The sequence below is a fragment of the Medicago sativa genome, chromosome 4, assembly GCF_051527215.1.
Source record: "Medicago sativa cultivar Bolivia chromosome 4, Bolivia_mono, whole genome shotgun sequence".
In the NCBI taxonomy this organism is placed as follows: Eukaryota; Viridiplantae; Streptophyta; class Magnoliopsida; order Fabales; family Fabaceae; genus Medicago; species Medicago sativa.
The window spans coordinates 51,125,262-51,142,986 of record NC_140752.1 but is presented as its reverse complement, the minus strand read 5'-3'; the positions used below and the strand labels follow the sequence as shown (position 1 = coordinate 51,142,986).

The following is a 17,725-nucleotide window of genomic DNA, read 5'->3' as shown; positions in this document are numbered from 1 at the left end:
GATTACTAGATCAGATAAAGGAATTTCCTTGGATCAGTCTCATTATGTTGAGAAGATATTAAGGAAATACAACTACATTGATTGTAAACCTGCAAGCACACCCTATGACCCAAGTGTAAAACTTTTTAAGAACACTGGAGATGGTGTTAGACAAACTGAATATGCGAGCATCATTGGCAGTCTTAGATATGCCACTGATTGTACTAGACCCGACATTGCCTATGTCGTGGGACTCTTATGCAGATTTACAAGTAGGCCAAGCAAGGAGCATTGACATGCTATTGAGAGAGTCATGAGATACCTGAAAGGGACTATGACATTAGGACTGCATTATCAAAAATATTCTGCTGTACTTGAAGGGTACAGTGATGCAGATTGGAACACCTTGTCGGATGATTCCAAAGCGACCAGCGGCTATATATTTAGCATAGTTGGAGGAGCTGTTTCTTGGAAGTCTAAGAAGCATACCATTCTGGCTCAGTCCACAATGGAATCGGAGATGATAGCACTAGCTACTGCTAGTGAAGAAGCAAGTTGGCTAAGATCCTTGCTAGCTGAAATCCCTTTATGGGAGAAATCGTTACCAGCTGTGTTAATTCATTGCGATAGTACCGCGACTATTGCAAAGATTAAGAATCGTTATTACAATGGTAAGAGACGACAGATAAGACGAAAACACAGCACAATTAGAGAGTGTATCTCTAATGGAGCGGTTAGAGTTGATTTTGTACGTACGAATGAAAACTTAGTTGATCCTTTGACGAAAGGACTTAATAGAGAGAAAGTCCGAGAAACATCCAGTAGGATGGGACTAATGTCTATAGCCCACTAAATGATGGTAACCCGACCTATATGACTGGAGATCCCAAGATTTAGGTTCAATGGGTAAAAACAAGTCATGAAGTGGTAGAACATGCTATGAGAGAAAGAATATAGAAAGCATGATCCTGCAGCGAAAGAAGGATGAGGTAATAGTAACTCTTAATGAGATCTATACTCTATGTTGAGTGGGGTACACAGCTACAGGAGTACCCTTGATAGACTCACCTATACGAATGTGGAACTTAGGCCGGTCCTATGGAATTTTGAGGCAGAATTCCTAGAGCATTCGTTAAAACCGGGATACACGTGCAGGGCCTTAAAACGCACGGGCTTTTAGAATACACCTATGAAAAGGTTTGTGTGTGGAATCTATGTCTGAGATAGAGTTCAATGCTGTAAGCAACTCTTGTTAAATCAGAATACCTTCCACTATGCAAAGGTTCAAGTTGTTGGCGACACCTTTGTATATTAGCAAATCATATGGAAACGTTTTACGTTATTTCTCGAAACCATTTTGAAGTCAAGTGGGGGATTGTTGGAACACAAGTTAAAGTCTAGTGAGAAAATTGGAAAGAAAGAAAAACACTATGAGAAACTAGTGTGTGGGTATGTGACTTAAAAATGTCCCACATTGGAGAGTCACCCCAACTAGTAAGTGTTTATATAAGGGTGGGGTGACCTCCAAGGGTGTGCCCTTGGGGTACCCATTTTTGTGAACGGGTGAACGCTTACAAAATATATATATATATATCACGCGCGACGACGACGCCGCCGTCCGGCCGGGCTTGGGTTTGGGCTTGGGTCGTGGGTCAGAAAATTGATATATTTTTTTGTCACTTGAAAATGTTAAATTAATTAATTAATTTTTCATTATACGAAAGCGTTACACGTAACAAATTGATGTGTTACATTCCGACCCGATCCAAGAAACTTCCGGATATTTCCAATTAAGAAAACGCGTTTGCTTTGCTTAAGGAGACGGCGTGGTTGGATCCGGAAGTTTCGTGAGAGTTACTACGAGTATATCCGGAACGCAAAGCAAACGCGTTTCGACCCCAAGTAATTCTCACGAACTCTGCCTATAAAAGGAGAGCTCGCCCCACTCATTCTTCACACCAAAATCTCACAGTTGATGCTTCCTGTGCGATTTTCTCTCTTCTCCCTTCGATTTTAAATCGTTCTTCTTCTTCTACTCCTTTCTGTCCCATCGGTTTCGAATAGAGCGGTTACGTACCGTATCGAGTGGCTTCGATCAAACGATTGAACCATACTTTGAGGTGTAATTCTCGAGCGACTATATACTGTGCAGTATATACTCGTAACAGTGATCTGGGCTGTTTTATCTTGGAGACGGCGTGGTTGTTAGTCTACCTTGCACAAACTAGGGTAGTGCCGCGAAACGTCTTAAAGAAAGCGACCTGGTCGTGACTCACCCAGTAATTTCGTTCGGTATAATTTTTAAATCGAAAAACAACATTTACGATAACCAGAAATAAGAACAATTAATAGAAATATCAATTGGGTGGAAAATTGGTTCATGGAAAACAAGTTGCGATTAACGAAATTTAACGATTTCGCAAAACAACCAATCCACTAGTTTTCAGGTTCTGTATGGTTTATCACATATGTATGAAAAATGTACTTTTCTATAGTTTACTAATAGTGTTTGATAATAAAAAAAAAAAATTTAGTTGGTAGGGATATTGCATATTATATGCAGGGGCCGGGGTTTGAACCCCGGACACTCCACTTCTAGCCACTAGACTACTTGGCAAAAAAAAATTGTAAGAATTTCTACCAACTACGAGAACAATCGTCAAAATAACTTAGACTTCGATTGATCACAGTTACGAAACAAGTGTCGCAAAACTATAATTAACATAATTACCAAATTCTATCAAACTGATAACCAAGTGTTAACAATCCTAACAATCTCTATTATTCCAAGGGAAATGCTATTTCTCTAAAAAATAGCATCAAGAATTTTTTAAGACACAACTGACAAGTTTTAATTGATTTATTTGTTTACTTTCCTATTTTTCAACCACACCTCCTTGAATTGTGGTAAATAGTGCATTATGATTGGCTGCTCTTTATTCTTGAAGAATTCTTGAAGTTATTTTTCTAGAGATATAGCATTGCTCCTATTCCAATTGAATTAAAAAAAAAGTGTTTAAATCAATTAGAATAACCATAAGCATATGATCGTGATCACCAATAAATAAGGTCAAAATTGATATGAATAAAGTTGATCAACATAATTAACGAAGTTGTAATTAAATTGTAATCAACAATCACAGATCTAAAGCACACATGAGAAATAAAATTAGTGCTTTTAATTCCTCTTTTTCCTTTCTCTCTTGTGAGCCGTCACAAAAATCTAGTTTCTTCGCCTTCATCCACCAAAGAGGGATGATTTAGGGTCAATTTTTGACCCAAAATCACCCCTCTAACTCGCTTTTCTATTTCCCTTTTATTGAAATAAGTGATTTTCACATCTATTTCGTTTTATTTTGTGATTTCGTCGTCTTTGTGCGACGTTGGTTGTTCGTCGTCTTTGTGCGACGTTGTTTGTTTTTCTTCTTTCTCTCAGGTATTTGATCGCTTCAGATTGTCAGATCAGCTTCGATCCAGTGCAGATCCAATCAATGACTTTAGCATCATCCACGTTGCAGATCCGGAAACATGGTTATTCCGGAGATTTAAATATAGTCATATGTGTAGGCATTTGTACTTTGCCATTTTATGCTATTAACATGGATGTTGTGAGTCTGTTCACAAATTCATCCTTTTTGTTTTTAGCGAATTTGCATTATATCGATGTACTCTTTCAATTTGAATGAATGAATATCTTTTATTTTGTAAAAAAAAAAAAAAACAATCAGAGATCTAAAGGAAAAAAAATATGAAAATTGTTCTTCTCCCGATAAAAATTGCTCATTTCAGCCTGAACTTCCCAAAATTCTCCACATGACTTAACTCACGTAGGTGTATGACCTACATGACTTAAGTCATGTTGAACTATACACCTACGTGACTAAGTCACGCTGAATCATGTTCCGAACACCAACATGAGTTAACTCACATTGGTTTCAATTTCAAACTATTGGCCTCATGCATGATGTTGTTCTCATGTTCTAAGAAGTAAGCATGTGATGTTGTTCTTTTATTTTCCTTGCATATAATATGCTATTAATTTGTTTGATATCTATCCATTACCATTACGAGTACTTGATACCCATTTCATTTCTCACTAATTTTTTATTTTTTCTCTTTAGAAATCATGTAATGCAATGTAGAAAATGTTGAGTACTTGATACCCATTTCATTTCTCACTAATTTTTTATTTTTTATTTTTAGAAATCATGTAGTGCAATGTAGAAAATGGTGAAAGGTCCAGGAAAGCATTAAGTTTTATTTATTTTGGATCTACGGCTGCTGCAAAACTATTACCTCATACCGTGGATCAGTAAATCTATACCTGTATATTCATTTTGATTACATCTTAGTTATTAGTGGCCTCATGCATCATCATAGTTTGTTCAATTCATATGTTTGATACCAACGTGAGTTTATAACTCACGTTGGTGTTCGGAACGTGATTCAGCGTGACATAAATCACGTAGGTGTATAATTCAATGTGACTTAAGTCACGTAGGTTATACACCTACGTGAGTTAACTCACGTTGAGGGTATTTTGGAAAGTTCAGTTGAGAATGAGCAAAATCAGTTGAGAGATATTGAATTATAAAATTGTGAAGAGCGAGCTGTCAAAAGATGGTTTTGACTTGTTCTCTCATCCTTTTAATCCTCTAATATTAACCTAATTTTCTAACTACGTTGTCTCAATGATATGCAATTTTGACCATTAGGACATCCTAAAATTTTGTCTCAATGGTATCTCAGCTTTTAAGTTTGTCAACTCATACTCATATGCTTCAGTTTGATAAACAGAGTTATGGCCTGCAGAGCAATTAATCAACAAAAAACATTAGAGCTCAAATATGACCCAAAGTTTAAAAATAAGTTAAAAAGCTAATATTAGGTTTGAAAAGCTTTCAAAGTGTCAAATAACAAATCTAAATTCCTCGTGATCTTAGTTCAGTTGGTTGGTTCATGCATAAAATATGCAAGGTCGGGGTTCAAACCCCGGCCACCACAAAAAACTACAAATCTAAAATATGTGCACATGATCAGCTTTTGTATTTTTATTTTTTTTTGGTTAGTTAGCCTATTATATGCAGGGGCGGGGGTTCGAACCCCAGTGGTGTGTCCGGGGTTCGAACCCCGGCCCCTGCATACAATAATGCATTGTCCTACCAACTGAGCTATGATCACGGGACCAGCTTTTGTATTTTTATCTATTTTATAAAAGGAAAATATTAATTTGATCACCTCTTGAAAATTATGCATTCAATATTTTCAATATAAACTTGTTTTTTAGTTCTTTTTGAACTCCTTAGCTTATATTCTAGACACAAGTTAGCATAACCCATGTAAATTAATTAATTTTTTTGCTTAACAACCCAACAATTAAAATATATATTTACAAATCCCCTCAATTTAAAGGACATCTTATATATATATATATATATATATATATATATATATATATATATATATATATATATATATATATATATCCGCTTTAGCAAACTTTTAGAGGCAAAAATTCTTATTTTATCTTATATAATAAAAGTTCTTAAATATCTTAACGCCACTTTTTGAAGTAAAAAAAGTTGTTATAAATTTCCAAATTTTATTGTTTTATCATACATAATGTTTTCTTCAAAGAAAAATCATACATAATGTTGAAAATTATTCTTGAAATGATGATAGTATCTTATACTCTTATATATAAAGTTGTTAAGTCTCTTGATCAAACTTTTTTAGCAAAAAAATATGTTACAAATTTCCTAATTTATTTTTTTTTTGCCCTTTTTTTTGAAAAAATTATCTTATGTCTTATGCTCCCTTCTTCCCAAATTATAAATCGTTTTGAAAAAAATTATCTAAAATTATAAGTGCCTTTACAATATCAATGAAACATTGATGTTATTCTTCCTGTTACTTAACATTTATTATGGACACTTTTGTAAAACAACTCATAATATCTCTTTCTCATACAAAATTAATTATATTTCTTAATACGTGTGAAATGCCTAAAACGTCATATAATTAGGGATAAAGTGAGTATATAAAAAAAGTTATTAAGTGTGTGTGAGAAACTTTTTGGAGTCAGAACAGTTGTTACAAATTTTCTATTTTTTTTATTTATTTAAAAAAAATAATCTTATATCTTATTTATAAAAGGAGTTAAGTCTTTTAAACAACTTTTTTTACCCAATAAAAAGTTGCTGCAAATTTTCTAATTTTTCTGTTTTTTTTATGGGTTTATCAATTTTCTAATTTTTCTAATAAAAAGTTGTGAATTATTCTTTAAAAGTGATAGTATATGAAGGTCAGAAAAACACCGGGGGGGGGGGGGGGGGGGGGGGGTGTTAATTGTGTTAGCTTTTTCTTCGTTTTCTCCTAAACTGAAATTACTGTTCATAAGCAGAGAGAGTTCAGCTTGTGAAGTAATGTTCAGGATCTAGTTGCAGCAGATAAAACAAAGAGAGAGAGAGAGAGAGAGAGAGAGAGAGAGAGAGAGAGAGAGAGAGAGAGAGAGAGAGAGAGAAAGCAATTATACAAGTTCCTTCCACAAACCGGAAGTAGTCATGTCCCCCTTGCACTTCCAAGGAATATCTGATTACAACTGCTCACTGCTAAAACTAGCAAGAAACTTCAAACTACTCAAGCACAATTGCTAGAGATTTCCTATGCTCAAGCACAACTGCAAGAGACTTCCTATGCTCAAGCACAACTGCAAGAGCCTTCTATTCAAATTGAATTAAAAAGAAATTTGTTTGAGGTTGAACACTTGATATACAATCAGTGGTGTTCACAATACAAATCAGATACAGACTCTTAAGACTCTAGAATTTCTAAGATATGAAAGTTGTTAAGAAATTCTAAGTGAACTTTGATGTGGAACAATTTCAGCAGAGTTTTGGCACTAGTAAAATGTTGTGTGAGTCTTGCAATTCTTCAAGTCTTCACTCATTTATATAGAGGTGTGAAAGAGACTTTGTTGATTGCAAGCACATCAAAAAGAGTCGTTTGAAACTTGATCAAATCACCAATGATCTTTTGCCTAATTTGGTTATTGTCCTCTGAAGGATCAATTTCAAATCCATTCCAAGTATGGAGTAAATCCAGTGCAGACACAGCTGTTGTTCTTGTACAATTGCAGACAAAAACAGAGTAGTGGAGATAGTGGTTGTACACTTCGTACTATTGTCCTTTTTCCAACGTTCTCCAACAAATAAGCATCCAATGCCTTCTATTCCTTTTGAATTAGTTGTTGCTTCATGTTTTTAGTCTTCTGCAATGATAGGCGTGATTAAAACATTTGAACAGCCTTTGAAGCTTCAAGTCTTTCAACTTCTGATGATCATCAGCTCTTGATGATCTTCAGAACCTCTGATGACGTCAGCTTCTGGTGACCAACTTCTGAGGAGAGTGCTTCTGATGACGTCAGCTTCTTCAGGACCTTTTGTCTTCAGAACCTCTTGTCTTTAGAACCTCTTTTATTCAGACGCTTCAAGCTTCCTTCTTGTTGATTTGATTGCTCTCATTTGTTCTTTCAGAACCTATGCTTAAAATAAGACACTGAAAATTTTTGTCTATGTTCTTGCACACTCGAACAAATATTAGTATATCCAATTGACAATTTTTAATACCTTGTTACCATCAAAACTCAAAGGGTAATGTTTAAACACATTTTGTTCTAACAATCTCCCCCTTTTTGATGATGATAAACACTAGTATTTAAAATGTTCAATTGTTGTTAATCTAATTAACAAGTTGACTTTTAGGGTATGAGGTTTGTAAGCTCCCCCTGAGTTTAATAGTCCTTTAAGATGAGGTTTGTAAGCTACCCATGAGTTCTATACAAGTTAATTAAATTCATCTTTAAAAGCGTAATTCACTCAGAATAATCTCACAATAAATTAATAGACTAAGAGATAAGAAGAAGGTCCTATTAATTTAACTTAATGAAAATTAAATTAATGGGGCTCAGAGCCAATAAATAAATACTATACAACTACTCCCCCTTTTGTCATCAACAAAAAGATAAAAAAATACAGACAAAAAGAACAAGTGAGAAAAACATAGTGAGAAAATTCAAAATATGGATAACAAATAAAGCATGTTCAGAAGCAGTAATGTTTTCAGTAGCAAAATAAGACAAAAGTAATTCAGAAGCATAAACAGTTGTGAAATGAACATGAAGTAAACGAGCTAAAATTGTTTGCATTCTAAGGCTTGGCTTGTTTTTGAACCATCTCCATCAACTCTTTGATCATACTGTTTGTCTTCTCTGATTGCTTCTGCATGTCTTCCTTCAGCTCATTAATTGTAACCCTTAATCAGATTTTCCTCTCTGATTCTTGCTTCTTCCTGTTGCTCAATCAGCTTCCTTTGAAGTTCAGTAGCAAATAACCTTTGCTCAAATAGTTCTTTCTTCAGCTTCTTGTTTTCCTTCTCCATTTCAGAATTACCTTTTAGCTTTCCAAGAATAGGAGCATCAGATTGGATCTTCAATTTTGTCAACCAACTAAGATCAGGTTCATTAGATTGAATACTGGCAGTGATAATGCTTGAAGCATCCATGAAGATAGGTGTATCAGAGATGTAGAACTTGCTCTTTTCTTGATCCCTTTTAATTTCTACTTCCTCCATGCTATTCACAACATCTTTGAACCAGTCATTGAGAGTGTTTTGAGCTTTATCATGTGCTTCAAGAGATGTCTTCTGAAGTTCACACATGACAAAGTCTACTGTTTCTCTCAGTTTTGCCCATTTATTCACATAGTCTTCTTTATGAACAAAATTATTCCTTGTCTTCACTAACTTGTTCAGGTCCTTAAAAGTATTCTCACAAACCTCTTTCAATATAATAGAATATAGTAAAAGGGTAGGTGGGAATGAGACATTTGTGGTTTGAACACGTGGACAAGTTTGATTGGAAGATGAAGGTAAGTCTATGGACATGTAGTCAGCAATTTGAGTAGGTTCAGTAGCTATGATGGTTGAAGTGTTGGTCTCAATGGCAGGAGCATTGTTAGGGACAAAGGGAGGATCATGACCAGACTCTAGGACAAAAGGAGAAGATGAGCTTAAAGGTTGATTCAAGAATCCAGGCTTAAACCATTGATTAGGTTGTTCATCTTCATCATCAGAAACTGATGTGATCTCAAAATCAGGTTCATTTGTAGCTACGTATGCAGGTAAGGCTACAATGATTTGAGATTCAATTTGAGTTGGATCTTCTGATGCTAGAGTGTTAGTATCAGATGGTTCATGTACAAGAGACTTTTGTTGAGTAGGTTATGGAGATTCTGGTCTGTGTTCAGGTTGTTGTTGTTGGGGGCTTTCTGAAACAACTTCATCAGAAGCAATTTCAGAGGCTTTTTCTAGGTTTGGTTCAAAACCTGGTAATTCACCTGAATAGCGACTGACCAAATCTTGTAAAACAAATGGATCGCTAGTTTGAGTTGTTGGTTGAGGTTGAGAAGTTGATGCAGGTATGTCAGATTCATGCACTGCTTGCTCTCTTTCAACTTCTGCATCAGTAGGGATAGTTTGAAGAGGCTGAATGAATGGTGGTTGAAAGGGATGATTAGCAGGCAGTTTTGAACAAACATAAACTCTCATTTGTGCCATTTCACCTATTCTCTCTTGGATAGATGGATACATTTACACAAACTCATCAACAACAGGCTTTTTCTGGTGCTTGGTAGATGATGATGGGGATAAAGCTTTATGTAAGTTTGCATAGACTCTATTCAATGGAATATCATCTATGTCTGAAGAGGTTAAAACAGAGGTTCGGTGTGAGGTTGAGGTTGGACTCGATTCTATTTCTATTGCATGATTAGTAGTAGTGTGAGAATCAGTGTTACCTCTTGTTGCTTCTGAAGCAGCAGCTTCTGAACAAGTAGCTTCCTTCCTCTAAACATCTTCAGCAGTCTTCAGTATCTCATCTGCCACCACTAGCTCTTGCAGATTCCAGTTAGCTCAATTACCTCCTCAGCATGTTCAGCTGATGATTCCTTTAGCAAAGCTTCAGTAGGAACCTCAATCTCCCTGGTAATTTCAAGTGCTTTCTGCAAAGCAGCTTCATCAACAGCCCTCTTCCTCTTTACTTCCCTTGTGACCAGGTCAGTTGCAGCTTCTATCTGATCATCCTCTTCCATCACATAGGTTGACACCTTCAGTTTTCTGATACTATGATTCCTCTTCTTCATAGGAATGGATGGTTGAGGAGGTAAAGATTGAGAAGAACCAGTTTCTGCACAACTTCTTGTTCTTTTGTTCAGAATCTTAGCAAGTTCTAAGTCCTGAACTTCTTTTTGAATGGTTGGCATAGCAGAGCCAACTTCTTTAACTTGAGGAGCATCTCTTGCTTTCTTAGCTTTCTTCTTCTTTGGTTCAGAAGCTTCTCCTTCATCAGTGGCTTCTGAAGTTGCTTTCTTGTTGGATTTCCTCTTGGCAACTGGTAGGGCTCCACCATACATGGTGTCAGGTATTTCATGATACTTGATAGTTTCCCCAGTAGCTTTCCAATGCTCATACACATAAATTGGGGGAAAATCATCCATCAAGTTTGATAGAATCCAAGATTCTTGCAGGTCAGTATCCTTCTTGATGACTTCTTTGATCAGACACATGTTAAACAGGGTTGATCCATTAATGTACTTGCCAACCACTATGTCAAGTTGGTTATCATTGACAACTTTTGAAGTTTTGAGAGCTTTCAGCATCCCTCCTTGATGGAATATCTCAGACAGCAATCTTCCATAAGGAACAAAAGTTCTATCCTTCTGCTGGATTTTCTCCAAAGCCCATAGCATATGATGGAAGATGTATCTTGGCAGATTCACCTTTTCATATGAGACGAGGAAGTGTAAAAACACTTTATGATCCAGAGAAAGTTGTTCAACACCACCTCCTTGGGTAGAAAGCATTCCTGCATCAGCTTCTGAAGAACTTTGTGTTCTTTCTCCATGTCACAATATTTTCCATCCTTCTTGCATTTGAATAAGGTTTGCTTCACAATAGGAATCCATTCACTAGTCTTCTTATTCAAACTCCGTTGAAAGGCTCCTTCAATCTTTCTTCTGCATTCTTTTCCAACCACTTCCTCAGTGATGGTGATTGGAATCCCCATTATACTTGAACCTATTTAAGTCCTGGTAAACTCTTTCAATCCCATTTCAGCCCTTGATTTTCCTTTAAGATCAGGATTGAGCAAAACCATGTGATCTTCTTTAGCCTTAGCAGCATATTTATCGTAAACCACTGCTCTTACCCCAAAATGCTTGACCAAGTTCTCATAAGATGGACCATCTAACATACTGAAATACCCTGAAAGATCTTGGTACCCGTGAAGGATCAAAATCACGTAGTTCATGGCAAAAATTGACGTTTAATTGGTTGTGTGTTTTTTATTAGTTTTGAAAAAGATTTTAAAATGAAAGAAAGCCAAAATGGCAAGTGAGTATTTGTTTGTATTTTTTAATATTAAAGAAAATGGACTCAAAGTAAAATTAAATTGATTGATATTTGATTAAGAAAATAAAATAAAAAAGACGGACACTTGATTTAGGATCAAGGTTTATTTAAGAAAATATTTTTGTGATCTGATATTTGCATGTTTTGTTCTATCGATTGGATTTGTGAGCGTTGAAGCTGGTTTATTAAATGATTTGAAGGTTCGAGTGAATTGGCTGTTTTTGCAGGTTTTCTTTTGTGGCTTTTGGCTTGTTGTAAATTGCAGGTTAATGAATCTGTGGCCGTAAAGTTGTTTGGTTTCGATGAACTATGTTGTGTGACTCTCGGCTGGGAAATTGTGTTGTGAAAATTGGTTGTGGATGGCGACTGATGAATTTGTAGTTGAAAATTGGCTTCCTTTTCTGGTTGTTTTGCAGGTTGTATTTATAGTGTTAGGATTATGAGTTAGGGTTTGTTGAGAGATGCAGAAAAATTGCACTTTGGATTAGAATGAAAGCTGTTTGCCGCAGATGAGGATGGAAGGGATTGAAAAAAGGCGTGTGGCTTGTAGGTTGATGGAAAAGTTCCTGCACTTGGACCTTTTTTGACCTATGGACACTATTTGGACTCTTTTTTGGATTTTATCAAATAATAACAATAAAAGTAATGAAAAATAAAAACGGATAAATATGTGCATTTTGGATTTTTATCGGACATATAAAAAGAATGAAAAAAAAAGAGATAAACAAAATAATGATAAAAATAAAGATTTAAAAAGTGAAATTAATTAAAAGAATTTAAATAAAAGATGGAAATTAAAAATTAAAATAAAATTAAGAGAAGAGGGCCCGACTCGGAACCAAACATGAGGTATTTTAAAATACCTCTCTGCCGATTATAGCTTCTGAATAACTTCAAAACCTAAATTCCTATTCAGAGACAAGCAATTTAATCAGAAACAAAGTGCATGTTCAAATTTTTCTTTATAAAATCAAATCTTTCCACAGTTAAAGGCTTAGTAAATATATCAGCCCATTGATGTTCAGTATCAATGAATTGTATATCTAAAATTCCTTTTTGAACATAATCTCTAATAAAGTGGTGTTTGATTTCAATATGCTTGGCCCTTGAATGTAGAATTGGATTCTTTAACAAACAAATAGCAGCAGTGTTATCACAATAAATGGAAATACTGTTAGCATTAATCTGATAATCTTCCAACTGATGTTTCATCCAAAGTAGTTGTGTACAACAACTTGCAGCTGAGATGTATTCTCACCCAGGAACTGGCAATTGCCACTGGTTGATTTTCTTTCGATCCTGTCACCAGCATAATTAGCATCACAAAATCCAACCAACTTATAATTTAAGAATTTCGTATAGAGGAGTCCAAGATTTGTTGTTCCTTTCAGATACCTGATTATTCTCTTAACAGCAGTTAAATGAGATTCTTTAGGATCTGGTTGAAGTCTTGCACACAAGCATACACTGAATAAAATATTTGGCCTAGATGCAGTGAGGTATAACAAAGAACCAATCATACCTCTATACAGCTTCTAATCTACCTTTGATCCAGTATCTTCTTTGCTTAAGGTGCAGATTGGATGCATTGGAGTGTTCATCACTTTACAATCTTCCAGCTTGAACTTCTTCAGAAGCTCCTTAGTATATTTTGTTTGATGAACATATACTCCTTCTTCGTACTGATTGATTTGAATTCCAAGGAAGAACTTCAATTCTCCCATCATGCTCATTTCAAACTCATCATGCATTAACTTAGAGAATTCCTTGCAAAGAGATGCATTAGTAGAACCAAATATTATATCCTCAGCATATATCTGCACAACAAGAATGTCTTTCCCAAGAGTCCTTCTGAAGAGTGTTGTGTCAACCTGTCCTCTTTTAAAATCATTTTTAATCAAGAAATTACTTAGTCTATCATACCAGGCTTTAGGAGCTTGTTTAAGACCATATAATGATTTCTTAAGCTTATCGACATGGTCAGGATACTTCAGATCCTCAAAACCAGGGGGTTGTTTGACAAACACTTCTTCTGATATCACTCCATTGGGAAATGCACTTTTTACATCCATTTGATATAATATAATGCCAAGGTTTACTGCATAGGATAGAAGTAACCTGATAGCTTCCAATCTTGCGACTGGAGCAAATGCTTCAGTATAATCAATGCCTTCTTGTTGATTGTAACCTTGAGCAACAAGTCTAGCTTTGTTTCTGACTACTTCTCCCTGTTCATTAAGCTTGTTTCTGAATACCCATTTTATTGGAATAATGTTCTTATGCTCAGGCATGAGTACCAGATCCCACACATCATTTCTCTGAAATTGATTGAGTTCTTCTTGCATGGCTATTATCCATCCATCATCTGATAGTGCTTCATCAACTGTAGCAGATTCTATCACTGATAACAATCCCATCATAGACTCTTCCTATCTGAAATATGATCTTGTTCTTCTAGGATTTTCTTTGTTTCCAATGATTTGATCCTCAGGATGTGAAGACTTGTACTTGAAGGTATTCTTGGATTGATTAGCTTGCTGAGAACCATCTTGAGCTTCATTAGAAGGTATTTCATCTTGAGCTTCTGGAGTGGGTTCAGCTTCTGGACTCTCTTCAGACTCAGGAGTCTGATCAGGTTCTGAAGTATCTTTAGGCACCTGTATATCTGCAAAACTTTCACCTTGCTCTAGAGTTTCATTTCCAGGCTCTTTGTCATCAAATTTAACGTGCATTGATTCTTCAACACAGAATGTCTCTGAATTATACACTCTGTATGCCTTTGACCTTTCAGAGTAAACTAAAAAGATTCCTCTTTGGGCCTTGTCATCAACTTTTTTTAGGTAAAGCTTGTAATTTAGAATGTAACAGGTACATCCAAATTGATGAAAGTAAGAGATATTGGGTCTTCTTCCATTAAAGATTTCATATGCAGTTTTTCTAAGATAGGTCTGATATAGATTCTATTTTGGACATAATATGTTGTATTCACCGCTTCTGTCTAGAAATGTTTAGCCAAATTATTTTCATGAAGCATGGTTCTTGCCATTTCTTGTAAAGTTCTATTCTTTCTCTCTACAACCCCATTTTTCTTTGAAGTTGTAGGAGAAGAGAATTCATGGATGATTCCATGTTTTTCACAAAAAGTTTCAAATAGCTCATTTTCAAATTCTCCACCATGATCACTTCTTACTTTTAAAATCTTCATTTCTTTTTCAGATTGTATTTGAGTGCAGAAGTTACTGAATACATCATAAGCATTATCCTTACTTCTCAGGAATTTAACCCAAGTCCATCTACTGAAATCATCAACAATGACTAATCCATATTTACTTCCATATAAGGATGCAGTATTAACTGGTCCAAAGAAATCAATATGAAGTAATTCTAAGGGTCTGGAGGTTGAGACAATGTCTTTAGTTTTAAAAGATGATTTAACAATCTTCCCTTTCTGGCATGCACCACAAAGTGCATTTGAATGATAGTCAATGTTAGGTAAGCCTTTGACAAGTTGTAACTCTTTAAGCTTAGAGATTAATCTCCAGTTAGCATGTCCCAACCTTCTGTACCGTACCCATTTCTTATCATTCACTGATAGAAGGCAAATCACCTTCTGATCAACCAGTTCAGAGAAGTTGATTTTATAGACATTTTCAATCCTCTTTCCCTTGAACACCCTGGAGTTGTCATCCCTGTTAATTACCGTGCAGTTGATCTTACCAAATATTACATCATAACCATTGTCACAAAACTAACTAATACACAAAAGGTTATGTTCAAGACCATCTACCAACCACACATTATTAATAGAGATAGAGAAGTTACCAATAGTTCTTGTACCAATGATCTTGCCAGATTGGTTGCCACCAAAATTCACATTTCCTACTTCTTTCATTGTGAGGGTAAGGAACATAGACTTATCTCCTGTCATATGTCTTGAGCAACCGCTGTTTAGGTACCATGATTTTTTATTTTCCTTTGCTTTTAGGCATATCTGCAGTATTTGTTATTCTGGCACTTAGACTTACAATGTTCTAAACGATGTTCCAACACAGAACACAGTAAATAGATGTTGTATATGATGTTTAGAACATTAAGCTAACATGCATAAATATAATAAAGCAAATAATGGACAAGAAAGAAAAGAGACACAGAGAATTGTTAACCCAGTTCGGTGCAACGTCACCTACATCTGGGGGCTACCAAGCCAGGAAGGAAATCCACTAGTGCAGTCCGTATTCAAAAGCTCTCAGCAAACCACGTTTGCACTTATGACCTAGGACCTACCCCAACTAGACTTCAACCTAGGAACTCCTAGATTTGAGATCCCATCTCACTCCCTTACAACAGATCACAATCCCCTGTGATTCCCAAATTACAGACTCAAATCAAATGAGGTTACCCTCGAAAAACAACAACTTGCAACCTTGCTTAAAAGCTTAGATGCAGTTCACAATCTACCTAGCTCCTTGCTTAAAAGCTTCGGAGTAGTGCACAGTATTACAACTCAAAGCACAGTCCTAAACATGTATCAAGATGATACACGAAAGGCTCACAATATATATGACTCAAAACCTAAACAAAACTCTATTTGTAAACCAATGTCTTGAATGAATATCTTCAGGTCTTGCAGCCTTTTATATACTGAAGCAAGGCGTGTCATTCCTTCAATCATGCTTCAGATCGGATCAGTGACTTCTTCATTAAGCAATGGACGGATATAGAAACTCCTATAAAATAGGCTTTATTAAAAGTCACATAAAAATACTTTCCTAAGTCATTTCATCAATTCCTTAAGAAATCACATATGTTCTGATCTCTTCATAATTGCACACGGTTCATACCAACACATGCTGGTGTGGATTCCTTCAATCAAGCAGGCGCGTGCGTAAACATAGGTCAGGCCCAGAACGTACAGAACAACTCTTGATGTTGGAACATTGTGTTCCACATCTGAAGTGAATATTTGTTTTAGGCAAAAGTGAAGCCAACATACAAATATCCAACAATCTCCCCCTTTGGCAAATTTTGGCTAAAACAAATTCAGCCCACACCTGTTAAAAACAGAGAGATAGCACACGCAACCTTTCCTTCAATCTTCACAAATAAAATCTTCCTTGAAGAAAGGTTCACATTCTCAGACTTCCAAAAGATACCAAAATATAGTTCTTCAGTCTTCACACATAATCTTCAGGACTAGAAGAATTATAGTACATGTCTCAGATTCTGCTTCCACTATTTTCACTCAACAATTAACATATGGAATTTTGCAGACAAGAGAAACTAAAAGGTATCAGAGAGAAAATCAGAGTCTTGCAGCAAAGGACGTATAAGGAAAAATAAATTCCTGTACATCCTAAACAGACAGTCAACTGTCACAACACGCTACTTAGAGAAATATAGAAATAAAGTAATCAGTAGCTCAAATCATCAGGATGTTCCAACATCCACAGGAACATTCAGGGACACAGAAGCTTACTCCCCCTCAAGGAGTACAACCAGATATTCTTTACTCCCCCTGAATACATGCACTAATTTTTTTTTTATATATATATAAAACCACAACGAAGAAAATTAAAATAACCAGAAGGCCAGAATCGGATGTCTCAACATCCTCGAGCACATAGTCAGGTAACATACAGCATGGATATACCTACTTCCCCTTTTTAGCCATAAAATATGCCAAATTGAGATGTGATAAAAGCATAAATTATAGCTAAAAGTACCTGAGGATTTTGTGAAGATGTCAGCCAGTTGTTCTTCAGTTGTTACATGCTCCAGAGTTACAATTTTGTCTTCAACAAGATCCCTAATGAAGTGATGCCGGATGTCAATGTGCTTTGTTCTGCTATGTTGTATAGGATTTTTGGAAATGTTGATAGCACTTAGATTGTCATAGTACAATGTTAGAACATTTTGTTGAACATCATACTCTTCCAGCATTTGCTTCATCCAGACTAACTGAGAGCAGCTAGTTCCTGCAGCAATATATTCTGCCTCTGCGGTTGATAGAGACACTGAATTTTGTTTCTTGCTGAACCAAGACACCAAATTATTTCCAAGGAAGAAACAGCCTCCTGAAGTACTTTTTCTGTCATCTGCACTACCTGCCCAATCTGCATCACAATAGCCAATCAACCTGCAACTTCCACCGTGAGAATAGAGAATCCCATTGTCTGTGGTGCCATTTATGTACTTCAGGATCCTTTTAACTTGAACAAGATGACTCATTTTAGGATCTGCTTGATATCTAGCACAAACCCCTACATCAAAAGTTATGTCA

At 35.7% G+C, this 17,725-nt stretch overlaps 1 long non-coding RNA gene across 1 annotated transcript; it reads right to left on the bottom strand.

Annotated features, from left to right (window-relative positions):
- Positions 1–15,600: 15,600 nt before the first annotated feature.
- On the bottom strand, positions 15,601–16,458 carry LOC146929663 (uncharacterized). The gene is made up of 2 exons (XR_015008284.1): positions 16,287–16,458; positions 15,601–16,172 (listed from the first exon to the last, which is right to left on the bottom strand). It is a non-coding gene; the product is annotated as an uncharacterized LOC146929663 (long non-coding RNA).
- Between the last annotated feature and the right edge of the window lie 1,267 nt (positions 16,459–17,725).